Genomic DNA, 9,434 nt, shown 5'->3' with positions numbered 1-9,434 from the left:
CGTTCAGCAGCATTGTATATATATAAAAATATCATATACATATTAGCTCTTACAGTTTCTTGTCTCACTTTCTAAGGATTTAATGTAGAGTGCTAATCTATTTAAGTGTAGTCTATTACATATTTTAACATTTTTTTTATATATGCATTATTAACATAATTTTCTACATACTCTGACGTTATTTGCAGCACGCCTTCTGTCAATTATATGTCAAACGCCATAATCATCAATCAAGTTTGAATTGTATGTTGGTTAAGTTTTCTTAAAATTTACATGCAGTGTAGTAATAGTAAATTTTATATATCTTATTACTTTTATTTGTATTATAATGAGTTAACGGTTAACGTTTTAAATAAACAATTATTTAATGGTGTTAACGTAATCACGGGTAGCTATTAAAGTATACACTCTCATAATATAGGCACCAACGCACCCGCACCCGCGTAGTCTATTAAGTTGTTTGAGCGGTGGAAAAGCAAAATATACAGGTAGACTCGTGTATCGAGGTCACTCGTTCAAATAGAAGGTAAAATCAATATGTAGTAAGCTTTTACAACTGTAATTGGCAGTATCTTTATCGAAAAGATAAAAGTCGAATTTCCCATTACGTAAATTGAAAAACATTACGCGGGCGTTTCTTCCAATTGAAATTTTCATTTTACAAAGTGTTTTAATAAATATTACATTTCATAAATATTTTATTTTAATGTCGTTAGGGATAAATGTCGTGAGTAAATATCATCCCAAAACATTTCTATCTTAGACATATCCAAGTATGTCTTTTCTTTATTAACTTCTCTGTGATGTACTTTGGCTTCAAAGCGATGGTAAGCTCGGTGTGCCTAATACCGTGAATGTATGTTTGTCCAAAAGTTTGATCCTCTGTAATTATGATGATTAATCCGATATTAGGTAAAAGTACAAGTTTCATCAATATTGTTTCTTTGAGATATCTACGCATACTAGGCATAATGTATGTGGTGTGGAAATAATAGGTAAAATACTTCAAATACCTGTTATAAGTAAGTAGGTATAGAAGTCGTGATTTTTAATTAGTTTTTTTAAAAGACTAAAAGACTAAAGGATACCATCATTAATGTAACTCTCATAAAATAATGAATATTACACTATTCCATTAAAGATTAATCTTAGTTGTAAATAATAAAATACTTGGATTTCCTTGGAGGAGCCCTTCCCCTGTGGAAGGGTTCTTGCAAAATTAATTGGAAAATAAAGACAACAAATAGGAAAAAAATAGTATAATTAATTTTTCTTAAAATATATATCGTGATAAATAGTATTATGTTTACTTTGTTATTTGCAGGAAATAAATAGGCCTTTATTTAATTTTTTTAATAAAATTGTAATGGTTAATAATACAATTTTAACAAGATTAAGATGAAATGTAACTTACAAGATTGTCAATAAAGGGTATATATATTTATTTCATATATAACCCAGCTGCCAATGAGGTGAGCTCAGCCATAACCATTACAGAGATACATGTAACCGCAGGACAACCTCATTGACTGCAATTATAAATATGTACACATGGGAGCATGAGTGCCTTTTTTCTTGAGGGTTTCAAGACGGGGCACCGGCTGCATGCAGTGCAGTACAACCAACCTTATGAAATATAATACAATAAATTTAAAAGAACACATACAATGCTTACTTGTATTATAAATGATAAAATTCTTTCATCATAAAGCCATCAACAAATATTAAAGTTTCTCGATATATAGACAAAAATGAATTGATGATGATATGTTTAACATTTGTCGTTAGCAACAGGTTGTATGATCACACAATAGGTACTTCGCTTAATATTTGTTTGCAAACATTGTGTAGTTGTTTAGAAGTGGCGTAATTAGTATTTTCCGAGCCCGATTTCGAGTGAGCAAATATGTTTAATCGTTTGTTTGGTGCATTATTAGAGCTTCGTGTGTATTGATATTTTCTCTCATTTATTTATTGTTTCATTTGATGGTTGTAATGGCGCGTTTAAGTACTCCAAACTAAAGCTATTGAATTATTTTTTGTTTTATATTGACTATTAATGTTTGTTCTGTCAGAAACATTTCTGACTTTAATTATAATCTATGTTTATTTATTTATTTAGTACTCCTACAGCTAACATAAATTATGTATAATTACAAACAAATACACTGAGAATATAGCCAAAGTTGGAATACATGCTACATTTTACAACAAAAAGATTTATAAATAATAATAATAATAATACATTAACTATAAGTAATTGTGATTTAATTTATTTAAGCCATGTTACCGATGTTTAAAGGAGTATTTGTGAGATTTCATGTGACCGTTTGGTTTTTTAAACCTCTATAAAAGACGATCTAAACAACATGTAAGCACATAGTTTTTTTTATTTGTTACTGCATACATTTAATTATTATTTCACCTTCTATTTCCCACCCTAAGACTATTATATTATTGTAATAATAATATTACTTACCGTGTAGTAAAATTCATTTAAATTTTGATAAAGATAACAGTTGTATTAATTAAACATCCTTTCTATTGATGTCATAACAACAAAATAAATAAGGATGGATAAAGAAAGGACAATTACACATACAAGAAATACATATTCAAAATCACGTAAATAAAAACATAATAGTAAAAAAATATATTCTTTTCCTTACTATTAGTTAATTCATAATTAAAAAATCCAATATGAAACTATCTAAATAGCTAACTGAAAATCCCTAAGAATGAAACAGAAAGACTTTTACAGAATACACTCGCTATAAAAAGTTTGTGTCAACCCAATTCGGATACGTACGAGTTAGGTTGAAGTTGATTTTTGTTATTTTAGGACATCTAAATAGAAATTATATTGTAAGGCTACGGCTAATAATATTAACACTTGATTTTGATAACAATTACCCAAGACAGAAGAAAAACAAAATTATATAAATGAAGACAACGAATGTCAATAGGCAAATTTTCTGCTAAAAGCAGTTTCAGTTGTAAAATTAAAACAATATAATATAGATTTCAAAACAAGAGATGCAAGTATAAGGTCTTTCCTATAACTTCTATCTATTACTTAAGATATATTTAAGTATAATTTAGTACTTTTTGAACAACGCCTTTATTAACAACTTGATTTAATTGTTTAAATCGCTGACAATCAATCCCCCTAATCCCTAACCCTGATCCTGGGCTAGTCCCCCTCCACTTTTTAACGTAATTTATTACGTACGTAGATATAGGTTTCTTCTATGATATCCTTACTGCTTCCATATACCCTCCTCTGGTCCTCTTTGTTACCGATAACTACATTAGTAGTTATGAACATGACTATAGAGTTATATCGCAATAAACTACTTCAAAACTATATTATTCCGTAACATTATAGTCACCCTACCAACACACCACTAATATTCAGAAACTAGGAGCGCGGTGTAAAACAAAAAGCTCGGATCAATTGAAAGCTCGCGGGTAGATGAAACCGGCGGTTTTAGGTCGCCAAGCTATCTCACACATTGGAATGAAGCACTATGTTGTTATATGTACTTGTACGAAAGGTGAATCACGCAACATTTTTGTACATTATTGAAAGTTCGTAAAGAACGTTGTTGGCTGTACTACACTTTACGGATCAAACAATCAATTTTTTAAGGATCAAACGTTTTAATTTACTTTTTATCAATTAGTTTTATTATTACTAAGTAGGTTAAAAAAATTAGATATGTATATTTGATTTCTAAGATTACTGATAAAATTGCGTTTATAATTTGCTATACAAACCAATAACAATAAATGGAAACAAAAATTCTCAAAGAAGTTTTATAGAAGATAAATAAAAAGAACAGATCATCAACAAAACTTGGTGGAATACAGAACGTACAAATCTGAGTTATTTAATCAATTGCCACTGACATTACAATAACGACGAATATTTAAAAAATTCAGTAGAGAACCTAATCTAAAGGAGATCATAAAACCATTCTTTCAGCAGTCGGCATTTCTTCACTGTATTGCTATACACTGTGTTCTTTTATTTTGAGCAAGAAAAGCATCAGCTCTAAGGCCACTGTTATTGACAATTACAGTCGTAATGATTTGGATATTACATGTCACGTACACATACGATCGTATAGTCAGTTAGCATAAAGAAAACGTGGGTAATACTGATAATGTTTATAACTGGCCAGTTAGAAACATTGCTAATGAAAACTCTTTGGTAATCTAATGTAGTATATTGCATTCATTTGTCATTTGTTTTTGTGAATTGGTGGTAAATCTAAATTTCTTCATTCACGGGGAAATTAGCGTGACAGGCACCCAGCGACTTTCATTTATTCCCGAGAACTAAAGATAAAATTCGAGGTATTCGCTTTACGAGCCCTGATGATCTGGTGAAAGCGAACAAAAATGCCATAGGGTCTATGACATTTTTCTAAGAAAGAATGAATGCTTTTCTCAGCGATTCTATCCAATGCGACGATGTGTGGAGAGAAACGGAGAGTTCTAAAAACAATAAAAGTATTTTAAACTTTCTACATTAAACCGTTTTACATTTTCTAAACATTTACAGTGTTACCAAGGTAATCATTAATGTATGTCATTATAATTATTTAAATAGGTAAGTAAAATATGTTGTTCACACTTCATCCTAATTAGATTCAATTCGGTTCGTTTACATTAGAATATATGTTAACATATATGGTAACTTTTGTAAATAAGTCAAAAATTTTAGTTTTTTTATTCATCTGCTTTATTGAAAAACTTATTGATTTTTCATTTCAATTTACCCCATTTTAACTTTATTTACAAATTCCGCCTGTAGTCATTTACTTATAGAAAAAGAATTTTCTAGATATTAGTCTGAATAATAGAATAAAGGCATCTCATTTGCTGTGAAAGCACAGTTTCAAGTGTAAAAACCGTACGTGGCCTACATATGTATCGATAAGGCCCGCATTGTATGTTACTATTAAACATTATGGGAGTACGTGAAAGCTTCACGTTTTACGATCGTAAGTTTATTCTGTGCCTATTCCTAGGTTCTTCATACTAACCACTGTATTATTAGTATGTTATAATAAAAATAGTCTTGAATATATGTATGCAAAAGCCTCCTCAAGCCCTTGCCACTGTTCTATATACTTTGCGAATCTTACCCACATGTAGACTACTGTTAATTTGAGCTGTGAAAATTTTATTTTGCTGTATTACATGACTTATTAGTATGTTTCTAAAACTCAAATATAGTACTAAAGTTTAAGATTTAATTTATTTAGATGTTTTTCAGTATTTATGCAATGGATGAAGTGTAAAAGTTAAAAAATTAACTAAAAATTAATGTAAGTATTTTTTTTATAATTAACTAAGGATGTAAAAGAGCTGTCTCACTGTTAACTTACTAACTGATAAGAGTAATTTATTCAAGAGAACCTTAGAGTAGTATTTGTGTAAAAATCAATCAAATTTAGAATACAGTTACGTGTTAAGGTTTTCTAGAAGAAAATATGCATTTATGTATATTTGCTTATAATTTTATTTTTCCTTAATATCGACGCAAACTTAAAATTTCAACAAACTTAACAAACCTTTATATTCAAAACAGCAGCTTATAATGTCATACCCATGGGGTCGTTGGTCATCCGTGTCGCCGGAAACGTCAACGGACGTCCGCGACATGTGTACCGTGCCTTATACATTCCAATGCTCATTTAAATCATAGCGTTACTTCCTTAATTTCAAATTTGGAAATATAACTTGTTTAGATACTGTAAGGAGGTTTTAAATTCTTTTTTTAAATCGGGGGCAGTAGTTGGCAGGAAGCTCGTCTAAGTTTTGTTTTACGACATGAAAGCTTTAATGGAATGTATTGTTTATGTTTATTATCGTTACATAGAAGTTACTAGGCTCATAACACAATCTCAATCTTGTATTGAGCGCTATCTTTACGATTTTTAGAGAAATCACGGTTTGACAGTTGACAGGTTTCATTCGCATCATATCAGGACAGGTTGTAAATACGACAGTAAGGTACCTGCTGCACTGCTATCTGATAGTGATATCTCTCCCCTTTGTTCGGTATATAGCTTCGCTTAGCACAGCTGTTACTGGGTGACCCGTGAGAATCGTGACTTGGTCAGACCAGCGAGTGGGCAATTTGCCTTCTGCTGTCATATTCTATTTTTGAAAACTTACACAAATTCTCACTATTCTGGTGTATTTAAAAAATCTTAACTTCGCATCAACAATTAGTAGGAAACTGTTGATCCTACAGTGAAAAATTAGTCTGTAAAATTAAAATGCTTTAAATAACCATAATATGCTGTGACTTCTCAGATATTTGTTTCTTTGAATAATAACTTCAATGGGTTAAATATGTATTTTCTTATTTTTTATATTTACCAGTAACTTAATACTAATGCAATAGTAAACTTATTTATAAAAATTATAATAAAACCTTTTTCTAACTAATAATGAATATTGCGATTCTTGTGAATTCAGCCAGTGTGTAACTATTCCGACTTACAGGCAATGCAAATTCAAAATCATTTATTCATATATGTAACTCAATATACACACAAAAAATAAAATATATGAAATGCTTCAAATTTGACATTTACTGCCAGTTCTCAAATCAAGGGCTTATAATCTTCTTAATAAATATCATTATGACTTCTATTATTATTATTATTATAAAGTATCATATAGTGCCTTCTAAAACAATTATAAATCAGGAACCAAAAAGTACTTCCTTCCTAACGAATCTAAAATCAAGAGACAAGATACTGCTCCACACTTTAAATTTTTATTTGTCAACGAATGTCTTTTTTTGCGAACTCAGGAATTATCGTAAATAAAGATTTACACAGGGTAAGCGAAAGTAGGGTCAACGTTCAAGATTCAATTAGATTCTTTATCGGTTGGAACAAATCCGTTTTATTGCTTAAAGCCAGTCTTCCACTTCACTGATTTATAAAAGCTTTATTCGTTATAACTATTACTATACGTTTGAACTTTGGGCTTGTGCGTGCCCGGTATAATGTGCGTTACGTTAAAACAAATTCTCAAAACTCAAAACACAAATTAATACGAGTTCGAAGCTTTAATCAAATGTAGACCTAAGAATTAAACTTTGTTTTGAGACTGATTTGTTTTTCTTTTACGAAAATCTGTATTTTTAAAATCAAGTCAATTTCTGTATATTTAAATTATTTCTTTGGACTGATTATTATATCCGAAGAATGATATTAAGGCATCAACTTTCATATATTTATAATTGGTTCGCTACTCTAAAGTATAGAAGTTCGTTTTTAAAACAAATATTTCGTTTCGTTCATAGTATATGGATTATGAAGGCAAATGAAATCTATAGGTATACTATTTATTTTAAAACGATTGTTATTATAAACACACAAACTTAAAATACTTTACATTGTAATGATATATATAAATGATGATCTCGCTACCACGTCTACTACATGAAACTGATTTTTTGTATATATATTTATCAACAAATTATAAACTCAAAAAGAAGTTTCATACTTATACAGTCAATAACGCAAAGCTTCCAAAAGTTTATAGCTTTGGAATGATTGGTCTACATACCTTAGCTAACACCGGACGAAAGCAGGCGATAAATATTAATTAAGCGTTATACGAACGGTGACAATAATACTGATGCAAGATGAATTCTGTTCTTGATCTGATTTATTATGACGATATGGGGGCTGCGGGTTCGAACGTGTACTTGAATTGTGTCTTTGAATTGATTTAAATTATATTTAACTTTGAATGAATTACTCTATGCTTTGATATACACAAAAATAATCCAGTGTCATTCTTATACCTTAATTTTGAAGGCCTTGTGCGATTTAATGATTTAAGGAATATATGCCGATGACTTGTCGGTATTTGTTTTAGCAACCGTTAACCTGCCACGACACGATGTTGCTCTCATGCTCGTACGAGCATGTTTACGTGTCAAAAGTTAGGGTGGACACAAATATAGCTAGGGCATACAACCAATTTTTGGTATGTTTATAAAATATTTCTTACTGCTCTGCTGCTATGCTCTTTTATCTCTGCCTTTTAATAAATTTAAGAAATGTATTAAAGAAAAGCTGTGTAAAAAGGCTTACTATAAAGTTATTGATTATCTAGTTGATATAAGGGCCTGGGACTAGTGCTGGGCAGGCTGCCTCTAATTAATTTGATATATTTGTTTTAAATATTGTTTGATGATTTGCTTTTTTAAAAGAGTACCGAGAGTTTTTTACGCCGGCTTTTTCTCTCGGCCTACACCCTCTGTCTTTGCCGATGTGTAGGGATGCCTACAAGTTCGAATTGATTGACGTGGAATAAGTGATACCTAGAAGATCTTATGTTCCAAAATAAACGTATTTTATTTTTATTTCTTTTTTTTTTTACTCAAAACACCAGAATTTATAAAGTTGTTCAGCTGACAGACTGTCCTTATTTTAAAATGTAAACTAAAGATACTCAGTTGCAAGTAATTTAAGCTGGAACTAATGTTATATTTAAAAAGTCGTGTCCAAAGTAGTTAAGATCATGCAAATATCACCTTTTGGAATATGGCTGAATTGGGAATGTATTTGCTTTGTCTTATGTATATTGTGGAAAACAAATATTAATTAACTAATAGAATTGTTTATAGTTTGATGGTATGTGACAGTTAATAATTAGCGTTGGTAGCAAATAAATACTTACTTTTATTTATTTATTTATATTAATTAAGTAATCTAACAGCTTATACTTATACATATTATAATACAAAATACTAAGACAATACAGAAAGCCAAAACAGATTACATAGATAAACAGTTTATTTTCTTTTAACAATTCTTTTAAAGTCGCTAAATCAATCAAATGACGTTTGAAACCATCCCTTGTCTCAAATGTAGCTGTATTGTATCAATATGGTAATGGTATCAGTAATTGTCGTAGATATGATCAGATGTAACAATTATACTCATTTGCATAACACGACGTAGACAATTACTGTTAGTGACACTAAATAGTTTAACATTTATAAGCATATGCTATCTTTTGTTATTGAGGTAATCTACCGTAACTCCCTATAGAGTATGGGCCAAATACATGTCTGCATTTGTGTCGTAATAAAACGTATTCCAGTTATTAAAGAATTATTAAAAAATCTGTAGTTGAATATTTAAAATAGTACTAGAATGAAATGGAGACGAGGATTGGTCATCGAAACGTTGGTTGGTCTTCCACTAGGTGGACAGAAGACCTGGTGAGGTTCGAGGGAAAGCATTGGATGCAGAGCGCGGGGAACCCGTCTTGCTGGAAATTTTCGGGATAGTCCAGCATTAGACTTCAACACTCTAAAATAGAACAGAAATAATGAGTAACCTAAATCTTACATACATAATGCATATTTATGTTCTAGTATATTT

This window comes from Pieris rapae, chromosome 17 (genome assembly GCF_905147795.1).
Source record: "Pieris rapae chromosome 17, ilPieRapa1.1, whole genome shotgun sequence".
In the NCBI taxonomy this organism is placed as follows: domain Eukaryota; kingdom Metazoa; phylum Arthropoda; class Insecta; order Lepidoptera; family Pieridae; genus Pieris; species Pieris rapae.
This window is presented reverse-complemented; position numbering follows the sequence as displayed.